The 10663-nt window shown below is 41.6% G+C and overlaps 1 long non-coding RNA gene across 1 annotated transcript; it reads left to right on the top strand.

The window, feature by feature from the left end:
* Positions 1-5898: 5898 nt before the first annotated feature.
* Positions 5899-7095, top strand: LOC147652754 (uncharacterized). Its single transcript, XR_015288044.1, has 2 exons — positions 5899-6184; positions 6280-7095. It is a non-coding gene; the product is annotated as an uncharacterized LOC147652754 (long non-coding RNA).
* The last annotated feature ends 3568 nt before the right edge of the window (positions 7096-10663 follow it).

The raw sequence follows: 10663 nt of genomic DNA, 5'->3' as shown, positions 1-10663 counted from the left end.
TGTATCAAAACCCCCCCAATCTAATAAGAGTGAACAGGGCTCTGTGAAAGAAAACACAGGCTGAGTGGTGGGGTGGGTTTTGAGTAGATTAAAAAGGATTCTTTTTCCCATTATATGGAAAATATTATCCATGCCAGGCTTTATTTAATGCTGTATAAAACTGCCCTGGGTGAGGGAAGAGTCTGGTACAGGCTGTATCATTTCTCACATTTTCCTGTGACTGCACTTCCCAGTCGTGTTCCCAGGTCTTGCCCTGATGCTGTGGATATTTTGAGCAGTGATGGGCACTGAGCAGATCATGTCCATGCTGCAAGTGCAGGTCCAGGCCCTTTCCTGGTGACCCTTGCAGGCAGCAGTCAGGCAGATGAGGTTTTTCTGAGGGAAAAGCCCCAGCCTGCACTCAGACTCCTTCATGCCACGTGGAGACATCAGACACAGCCCAGACAGTGAACTGACAGCTCTGTCCCAAGCAATGTCTGTCTTAAGTCAAATCCACTTAAGTCTGCCAAGAGCCAGCAATGTGCTCAGAATCTGCTCCCAGTGTGTTTTATCCCACTTTATATCCTGGTTTCATCAGCCTTTCCCCACCACAGACCAAGCCCAAGGGTTGAGAAGTACAAGAGAGAACCTCACTATCTTATTTCCCATCTTGGATCAGGTCTCATGGACTTTTGCCTTGTGACTACCCTTAAATAACTCTGTCTAGCATCTGATTTAAAAATATCTCAAAGTCAAGCTTTGTGCAATATCATCTGTTCAAGGCAACACCCAAACTGAACTGCAACTGTACACTCAGTGCCCCTGTGTTTCTGGAGGAGTGAATTTAGTCAGGAATGGAAGGGTTTCTGCAGCTTCTGTAGCTCCTCTATGATAAATGTTTAGCCTGGGATGTGTTCTGAACTTGCAAAAGGCATGAGGCTTCTTTACTTCTGCATCTATTTGCAGTTGTCCTTATTAATTGCTACTTCTGCTTGACCTATGTTAAAATCTAAATGTCTGTGGCACTGTATTTTGCCCTAACTAAAGGCATAATAGGAAGTAATGGAAAATAGTTTTGTTGTGGTTTTTTAGATTAATTAGAGTGTCCATAATTAATATATAATATATAATATATACTATATAATATATAATATATACTATATAATATATAATATATAATATATAATATATAATATATAATATATAATATATAGTATATAATATATACTATATACTATATAATATATAATATATAATATATAATATATAATATATAATATATAATATATAATATAATATACAATATACAATATATATTATATAATATATAATATAATATTTAATATTTTTATAATATATAAATATATAAAGACATAAATATAAAAAGATACAATACATATTTTATTTTATATTTTTATATTATATTATATTATATTATATTATATTATATTATATTATATTATATTATATTATATTATATTATATTATATTATATTATATTATATTATATTATATTATATTATATTATATTATATTTACCCTTCTCTGTATCAGTCCTACATCAGGCCTTAAAATTTTTCCCACTAACCAGTATTTTCCATTTTCACATTCACCTGAATGGCTGTTTTTACCCCTTCTGTTCCTCTCTGTGCATCCCTGGTGGCTGAACATGATCCTAATGTCAGTTCCAGGACAGGTTCCACTCTCTCCTGCCTGGCATCCCCTTCCACGATGAAATACATCACAAAACTCCAGGAGAGACCACTGCTGCTGTGTGTGATGAAACAGGCAGCACCTGGGGTTAGGTTGGCAGTACCTTGGTGATAAATGAATAACTGGAGTCAGAAGGGATGTCAGGAGGTCTTCTGGTCCAAAGCAGGCACAGCACCCCAGATGTGCTCTCACAGAACAGAGGGGAAGGATGGCTTCCTTTAACTCAGTGACTACACTTGGCTGTTCTTTTTAAAGATTAACTATAGCCAAGCTTGGCCTTGAGGGAGGCTGCAATGGAAGGAAACACCAACACTTCTCTCTTCTCCAGAAATCTTCTGTTACACAGAGCCCCAAGTGGGAGTGATAGCCAGGATGGGGTGTGGGAGCAGCAGCACTGAGGAAGTTTATTTAATGCTTCCTTTGCGTGGGCTGGAGCTGTGGATGCAGCAGAACTCCACACAGCAGGGTACAGGTCACATCCTGTGTGTCCTCCCCATGGGCTGCAGCCCCTGGGAGCCCTCACATCCTCGGGGAGATGAGTTTTGTACTTCTCTGTGCCAGAAACCCAGAATTTAAATCCAAAAGGGGCTGTCTAATACTTCATTCTAAACCTCTGCCTAACACAGGCCAGAGAATTCCTCCCAGAAATGTCTGCCCTGTGAATTGCATCCCAGCCTCTGTTTCAGCTAGAGCAAACCTCTCAGATACAGAGATTTACTCATGTTTTAACAACACTGTGAGGTGCAGAATTTGCTGCTTCCCTTGATAATATTTTTAATATAAACAAGCCCCTGAGTAGGAGAATAGGCTTGATGCTATTACAGAATAAACTGGAATTTTAAAATATTCTGTGAAATATTTCAAAATAGATTTGATAACTATTTGGAGTTTAATCTTACAATTCTCCATCTGGAAAAAGGCATCTTGAAGTCAGCAGCAGACCTGGCAGGCACTGTAAGGCCATTTCATTTCACTAAGAAATACTGTAACTGCTCCACTATCTTAAGGTTGTTCTGATAGATATTAGCCTTTAAAGTAATGCAAATATATTACTGGAATAAATGCTATTAATTAATAATATTTAATAATTTAATCTCATTTGGTAACATACTGACCCAGCATGCAGATGCCAGTCAGGCAAAAAAAAAAAAAAAAAAAAAAAAAATTAAAACCCAAACCCAAATGACAAAATCTTGATGGATGATGCTTTTGTCATGAGCACTCATTGCCAGTGCAATTGTTGATAAATCCAAAGCTTTTCCTGTATCATTGACCAGCAGCATGAGAGTCCTGCTCTTTCATGTCAGTAGTTTGTAAAATGTCATTTGAACATTCCTTTTTTTCCTAAATGCAGCCTGAGATCTGGGTGAGAGCCAGATGAGGGCTGGGCTTGGGGAATACCTGAGCAACCTGATCTAGTGTAAGGCTGGAATGAGGTGTTCTTTAAGGTCCCTTCCAACCCACACTTTTCTGTGATATTTGTGCACCTGGCAGCCATTTGAAGATTGGAAGTTCAGCAAACAGTGGTTGCCTCAAAAATTTGAGGAAAACTATGCCCTGGGCAATTTTCTTAAAATTGTTGTAGGTAGACATAATAGGGGTGTCCTGTATTCCTCAGGGTATCCAGCAATCCAATCAATCTTGGATCTCTTTCTGTCTCAGGGCTGAAGCTCTGGGCTCTGCGGGGCTGTGGCACAGGGCAGGTGCAAAATCTCAAAGTGTTTGGACTGTGTAAGCAAACAAAAGAAAAGGGGTAGAAGGAAATGAGGAAATTTCTGTAAAAATATGTCACTCAGAGCCAGGGAAACCAGGATAATTGTTCTTTTTGGAGATTATTAAGATCTCTCTAGTGGAGTCATGGCTGTATTTCATTCCCATGACTGGAGCTTCACCATAAACTCCTCTGTGTGGTGACTCCAAGCTGCTCCAAGGGAGCAGGGGCAGAGCTGACAGCAGGGGACAGGCAGGATTCCATCCAGGAATGTGATGTTGGTACCTGCAAGGATCTTTCCACTTGAGTTAATTTAATTGTTATAAACTCCTGACCTTTACTTCTGGGAATTGCTCACACAATTAAGATGTGCCCTACAAGATTTTTTGTGTGATCACAGCTGAAAAGGTTTTGGGTACAAGAATATACCAGAAACTCTGCATTATCTCCTTACAGTTTAAATTGGGGTGATGATGGTGAGTGCACACCCACTCCCTTTATTTTCTTTTCACCATTTTTCAGATAGTGAAATATTTAAGTACTTTTCCAGCACAGACAGGTGTAATACCTGGTTACAAACACGCCCCTGGCAAACTCCCTGTGGAAACACATTTCTGCTCAGTCCCCAGGACAGCACAATCTCTGTTTCACAGTTAAGAGTCTCTAGTGATGGACATACCAGGGCAAAAGGGTTTTTTATTATGATAATCCAAAACTGGAATATAGTACCAGAAATAGTTAAAAGCCAAGCCACAAGAGTTTCCCAGAGCCTCTGTGACTCCTTTGAGCCTGCTTTATTCTCCAGGTTTTCACAGTGTAGTAACCCTCCCCAAAAAATTCTTCTTATGAACACATTGAAACTACTTTAGGGGGAAACAGATTGATCAAATAAGTGCATTCAACCTTGCCCTTTGCAGTGCCCACTGAGCTGGGGTGACACACAGCTGGCACATCTGCATGGTGAGAGAGGAAAGGCACCAGCTGCAAAACCTCTGCAGCTGGATTTGTAAGCTGCAGTGTAGTTCTGATCTTTTCAGAGAGTCTGGTTCAAAGCAAATTTTCCACAACTTTTTTGTACCCACTCATTTGTGAACCCAGAAGCAATTTTCCACTCACAGTATGAAATTCAATCCCTTCTTCACCCAGATGAAAGTTGCATCCTCTCCAGCAAAGAGATGCTACCACCAACAGGTATCACCCTGCTACAACATTCCATTGAGTTCAAGCCATTGGAATTACCTGGTTTTACTCCTGAAAAGTTTATTTTTCTTGGAGCCAGCTCCTTCATGGTTCAAATGGAGCATATTTTTTTTTCAAAATATCTTATCTTCACTTACAAATGATAATCTTCACTTACAGATGATAATATACTATATTATAGGGAACCATTCTGCTCCAGTGCTGTTATTGTCAGCATTCAAAATGTCTTACTCTATATTTGGATTTTGCAGATTTAATCTCCAAGGATTGATACATTTGCTGGTTTGAAGCATCCTTTGCATGAGGCCACTCTTCCTGACTCTTTACTTCATTTAAATCACACCTTAATTTTCTCTCTGATAAATAAAATAGCATAAATGGAAATAAAAAGTTCTATTCCATGAAGGATTATGGCTAGGGATATTTACATTAATTGGGTCAGAGCACAACTTCTATTAAACCACTGCAAAATGCAGGTAACCTGTTGGAGCAACATTAAACTGCAATGTTTTAATGTGACTCAAACATTTCAATTGGTGTTTTTCTGAGGGAAATTTCATTTAAACATGATTTTTGTATTGAAAATTTCTCTTATGAAAAGATAGCTTCAGATGTGAGATCACGCTGTTGGCAAATTACTGCTTTGCTCGGGCTTCTTCTCTTTTCTTTCAAGATGTATCTTTAAGACAATGCAGTTTCCCAACATCCTTTTAGAAGATTTTCCCTCAATGGCTCTATTATTCCATATGTGAAGACATAAACAGAGTCAGAAAAGAGTTAGAAAAACAAAGACCTTGTAGTAGGTCCTTACGTTTTGTTCCACTTAGTTAATTTTCTTGCAACAGCTTCTTTTCCAATAGTTTTCCATATTTTCTTGGTCAATTACACAAATGAATTGCTGGGGAAGTAATTTGCTGTCTGCTCGTGTCATTGCTATGCATAGTTTGACTTGATTAGACTTGCCATGCCACCTTGCTTCCAGTCTTTCTTGCCACTTACTCTGCCAAATGTGATGTTAATCCATCTTTCATAAATGCAGCTCAGTGGTTTCATTGTCAGTGATTTTATTAACCAACAAACCACCTCACAGCTACTTGTTGCCCTCAGCTTCATCACACGACCCTCTTGGGATCCAAATAACTGCTGCTTCGTCAACAATTCTCATTTTCTTTTACAAATTGTAGACATCTGTGTATCCTTGGTCTATGCATGTTTTCACAAGTGCTTTTCCACCCTTATTGGCACACAGCTGATTGTCAGCACTCCTATAAATCCACAGAAGCTGTTGTGGGTGAGATCCACCCTGCAGGGAACTGCTGAGAATTTGGCCCCAGACAATTTCTCCTCCAAATTTCGTACACTTTTGCTCCTATTAGTCTGGCTTTAGGAGTGACTCCATCCTAAAAATGCCCAGGAATGAGCTTATTTTGTGCCTACCTCACTGAAAAGCCTCTCATGTGGATGGAGGAGCCCAGTGGGAATGGGATCCCTTTCGAGGTGTGGATATGAGGGAAGATGGAGCCAAGGCACAATTTTGGGAAGCTGAGGTCCAGATCAAGTCACTGGGATCTTCCTGCCAAGGTCTGCCTTATACACAGGTGCTTCTCTGGCGTCCTTGGTGGGGAAACTAACATTTCTTTTGATTGTCATGTTTAATTTTTGTATTTATAACTCAGGACCAGGGTCTGAAGGCTGGGACTGTGCTGCCCTACTTTGTGATCCTTGTTCCCTGGTGGTTTTCATCCCAGACAGGACTGGTGTGTATCTTGTGGGGAAACTCCATCCTTGGGAGATCAGAAGCTTTTGATCTGTAGATGGGAACTGTGAAATGTCTGATCAAAGGAGAAAGGACCTGAGATACTCCAGATAAAGCCATGTCCATGAGATGAGCTTCAGCCCAAGTGTGTTTCCAGCTCCAGAATATATTTACCTCTCTATTTTTATCCCTAGGGTGAATTTGGCCAGTTTCTAAGTGACAAAAGGCTACTTCAGCATCATTTCTGGTTTCTTTTGCATGTCTGCTGTTCTGCTGACACATAAAACTCCTCCCTCTTCTTGGGGAGAAGCATCCTAGATTTGAGTCCCCAGAACTGCTGCATTCCCACTGTGTTTTGTGTACAATACAGAGGGGAAAAGCTCCAACAGGAGAATTGTGGAAAGGAGTCACAACCAGCCCTGTGCTTGGATGTAAGGACTTTTGCCTAGATTGCAGGTTCTGAGTCTTTACTGATACCTTAAGCATCTTAAACACTCATACTGAGGAAGAACAATTTGGTGTTTGGGTTGAGCAAAACTTTGAATTCTTCACCAATGTTAACAAATCTTCCATCAAAATAAGTATACTTCCCTGAGAGGGTTTGGTTTCAGTCAGACAGCAGTTTTAGACATAGTAATTTTATTTCCCTTCCTCAAAAAATCCAGATAAGTTTCCTAATTACATGCCCAACAAAAGATTGCAAAAGATGGTTTAAACCCAGTTGTAGCAGTTGTGGTGTGAATCTTCCAAAGATCATCTGTTCATCCAGGTATCAGGATGCATAACCCAGGATATTGCATAAGTATGTAGGCTATTGATGACAAAGAGAGCACAAGATGGTGCCTAAAATAAACAGAAAAATATAGAAAATTATCTGTCAGTGAAATCACCTCCAAGCATGTTTCAGAATTTTCCATGAGGCATCAGGGGGGATCTTTGACCCAAGCTCAAAAAAAATTAGTCTTCCTTTCGTTATGTATCCCAGTCACAGACTGACACTTTAGGTTCATTTCAGCAGTGTCTGTGCCATCAGAATCCGGTGTGAATTCTCCTGTGACAGCATTAGATCAATCATGTTTTAAAGAATGCAAGTAATTGCATCTACTCCATCTTCTGAGGCAGTCCAAAACTGACACTTTTGGTTCACTGCAACCTGAGTTGCTAACACGGGTTGGTAGGTGAGAGAAAAGTATCACAAAGCTGTATTTTTAATATTCTTATGTAAAACAAGTCAATTTCAAGTAAAAAAAAAAATCTCAACAAAACTAATATGAGCAAAATGCCTAAAATCAGTTTTTGAAAAATGGGATAAAATGATAAAAGTTGGGGACTTCACTGAACTCAAAGCACTGCTAGCACTTATTGAACATACACAGGTTATCATTTTAATGGGTAGGTCAGGGTATTTGAAATACTGGTGTCTGCAATAACCTGTGATCAAGGTTTTATGAGGGAATCTTTGCTACAGAGATAGACCTAAATGGAAAGTAGAAAATGCCACTTAGGTCTAATATCTTGGTAAAGGGCTGCTATTTGTGGTCTTTGAGAAAAATTGGTTACAAGCCCAGCAAAAGAGCTTTTGCTCATGCTGTAGATGTTCTAAAAGGCTATCACATTTTGTGCATCTTTGCTAGACCTGCCTTTCCTTAGCAGAGCCCTGTATGCAGGCACTGGGATTTCCAGACAAACCAAAGCTAGCCTAGGACCAAAGTGTGCTTTTCATGGCAGTGGCAGACAATCAGTGGAGCACATGTGGAATATTCTTGTCAGCTGTCTGCTGCTGGCATGTCTTAAAATGAGATTAGGTGTTTTTCAAGATGGAGCTCAACTTCAAATGGGGAAAAGTCCCAGGAAGTTCTCAGGTGTTTGTTAGACAGAAAGTCTGTCTAGATAATTGCAGTATTTTCTCCTGACCTTGCAATCTGAAGATAGATTCTACAGCACCTGGCAAGGCTGTGCCACCAGAGAGGAAGGGCAGTGGGAGTTCAGAGATTTTCACTGTGATGAATTTGCATTCAGAGAGATTCCCTCTGGCTTTACTGCTGCTGTCCTGCTGAGAGAAAAGCCCTACACGTTTCTCCTGCTCGTCCCTTGTGCCTCAAGGGGCCACCCCTGGGTGTGGAGGTTCTCTGAGTGCATCCTGAAGGCTGAGCTGAGGGGGATGAGAGACTCTGGAAAAGCTTTTCCCTTCCTCTCCCTTTCCTTGTATCCAGATGGAGCTTAGACCTGGCATTTTGTTCAGGTGGGAGGAGGGTAAGCATTGAAAGCTGGGATTACATCTCTCCCATTTCTAGTCAGGATGGACCAGTAAAATTCTTCCAGATAGAAATGGAGAAACAAAGGGCAGGGGAATGGCACAGGCATTGCACAGGTATTAAACTTACTCCTTCCCACTTTAATGTTTTCATGAGTCCTTCCCAGGTTTCATCCACAGGTAAAAAAATGGGTATTTGATAGTCACTGGTTGTGTCTGGGCCATGAGTGTAAGCTCTGTGATGAGGCTCGAGGTAATGAGGACACATCAGGACAGTTTTGTCTCTTCTTGTTGCCTTAAGCTATTCAGTCTTCTACAAAGAAATGGGAATCAAAAGGTTTCATTGATTAACTTAATCATCTGGATCTGTTTTTTCATGTTCCCTTGATGCTGTGAAATCAAAGCACTGCACCCCTGCCAGGCACTAAAAGGTCAGATTCGAGGGTCATTAAAAGCAGCAGCGTGCTTAATCAGGAGCCCTTGCAGAGCAGCACAAAGACACCCCTCCCTTTCTGTGCACGATTTCTTTTTTAATAGAAACGCCCAAGATGGCAGCCTGTGTGACACACTGTGCTGTGCTGGCTGCTCTGCAGCAGGGCCTGGGGCTTTGCATCTCTCTCTGCAGCGTTAATGTCTGTGTGAGCAACCTGGAGCAAGCTCTGCTGCCTTATTGCTCTGAAAGCCCTCCCCAGCCATGTGGGTCTGACCCACTCTGGGCACAGGGAGCAGTTGCAGGACTCATTTTGCAGAGAGGAATTTTTAAATGGTGTGTTTTTACTGCCTTCTGGTTTCCTGCACAGACTGCATTGTTGGGTAGCCCAAGGTACAGGAGCTCACTCCCTGGGTCTTTCGTGGGCTATCCGGCCTTCATCAGAAGATGCTGCCTGGCTGTTCTGGTAGAGTTGGCTTACTAGCTTCAGACAGCAAGGAGGATGGATGTGGGACTAGGTGAACCTTCAGCTGAGTTTCTGTGATTGCAGAATGCAACAGGGTGAGTTGAAAGCTGAGCTTTTGTCCTGGTTTGTTTCAGCCCCAGGAATGCCCTTGTGTGAAATTCATCACTCGAGTTAAACACATTGATAAATGGTATGGACCTCACAGCAGCATCTTCTTCAGAGCAGTTTAGAAGGCAGAGCACCAGCTACCCACACATTTTATACAGAAAGGATGTGGCCTTGTGTGTTCACACCCCGAAAAAGAAGCAACCACCCCACCCTGCATGGCCTGCTTCCTCTCCTTCATCCTCCCAGATGAGATTCAGCGCCCATCTTCAGTCCCCACAGCCACAGTGGCTCAGGGGCTGTGTGCACCTCACCCTCTCCTCTCTGCAGCTCTGCCAGCTTCCCCTGGAGCTGGAGCCATGAATCCCAGCAGCAGATTTTGGCTTGGCTGCACAAGCAGAGTCTCAGTGCTGAGGGACCAGGTGTTTTTCAGTCACAGCCCTGACAATACAGGTGTGTACCCAGCTTGATTCCTTCTCCTGTAGCAGAAGAGTTGTAATTAGACAGAGCACCTCAGAGCACAGAGATCAGGCTGTAAAACAGGCAGCATGCACCAGAGGACTGCGCCTCCTCTGTCTTCCCACCTTTCCCCCTTTGGGATACATGACTATTATGCTAATTATCATAAAAAGGAGAAGCTTTAAAGTGGGAGTGGGGAAGCAGAGGGTGATGACATGTGAACAATACACGAGTGACAGAGGCACCTGCTGTCCTAAAGCATTTTCAAATGTTAAAAACATATAATTGGGGGCAGTTGAAAGTTGAAAGAGGGCATGGGGAGCTTTTAAAGCAGAGGGCTGGTGCTTACATGAAGGATTGCCCTTTCATCTCTCTGATCCAGGCAGCCTCCAGGAGCAGTCATATTCAAATGGTGAAGGATTAGGAAAAGAAGTTCCATGTGGTGGACAAAATAAGAATCACATTTGCCCTTTCCTTTCAAGTCGTCCTTTTTCATTCTGAGACTTTGCTAAATAAATAAATCTTCACACTGAGAGCTACCATTTATTGTCTGCATTTCTGACATAAACCTGCCTCTTTCACGCTCTGTT

The sequence above is a fragment of the Cyanistes caeruleus genome, chromosome 6 (genome assembly GCF_971803275.1).
Source record: "Cyanistes caeruleus chromosome 6, bCyaCae1.hap1.1, whole genome shotgun sequence".
In the NCBI taxonomy this organism is placed as follows: Eukaryota; Metazoa; Chordata; class Aves; order Passeriformes; family Paridae; genus Cyanistes; species Cyanistes caeruleus.
The sequence above is the reverse complement of the archived record's forward strand: the minus strand, read 5'-3'. Positions and strand labels throughout refer to the sequence as shown.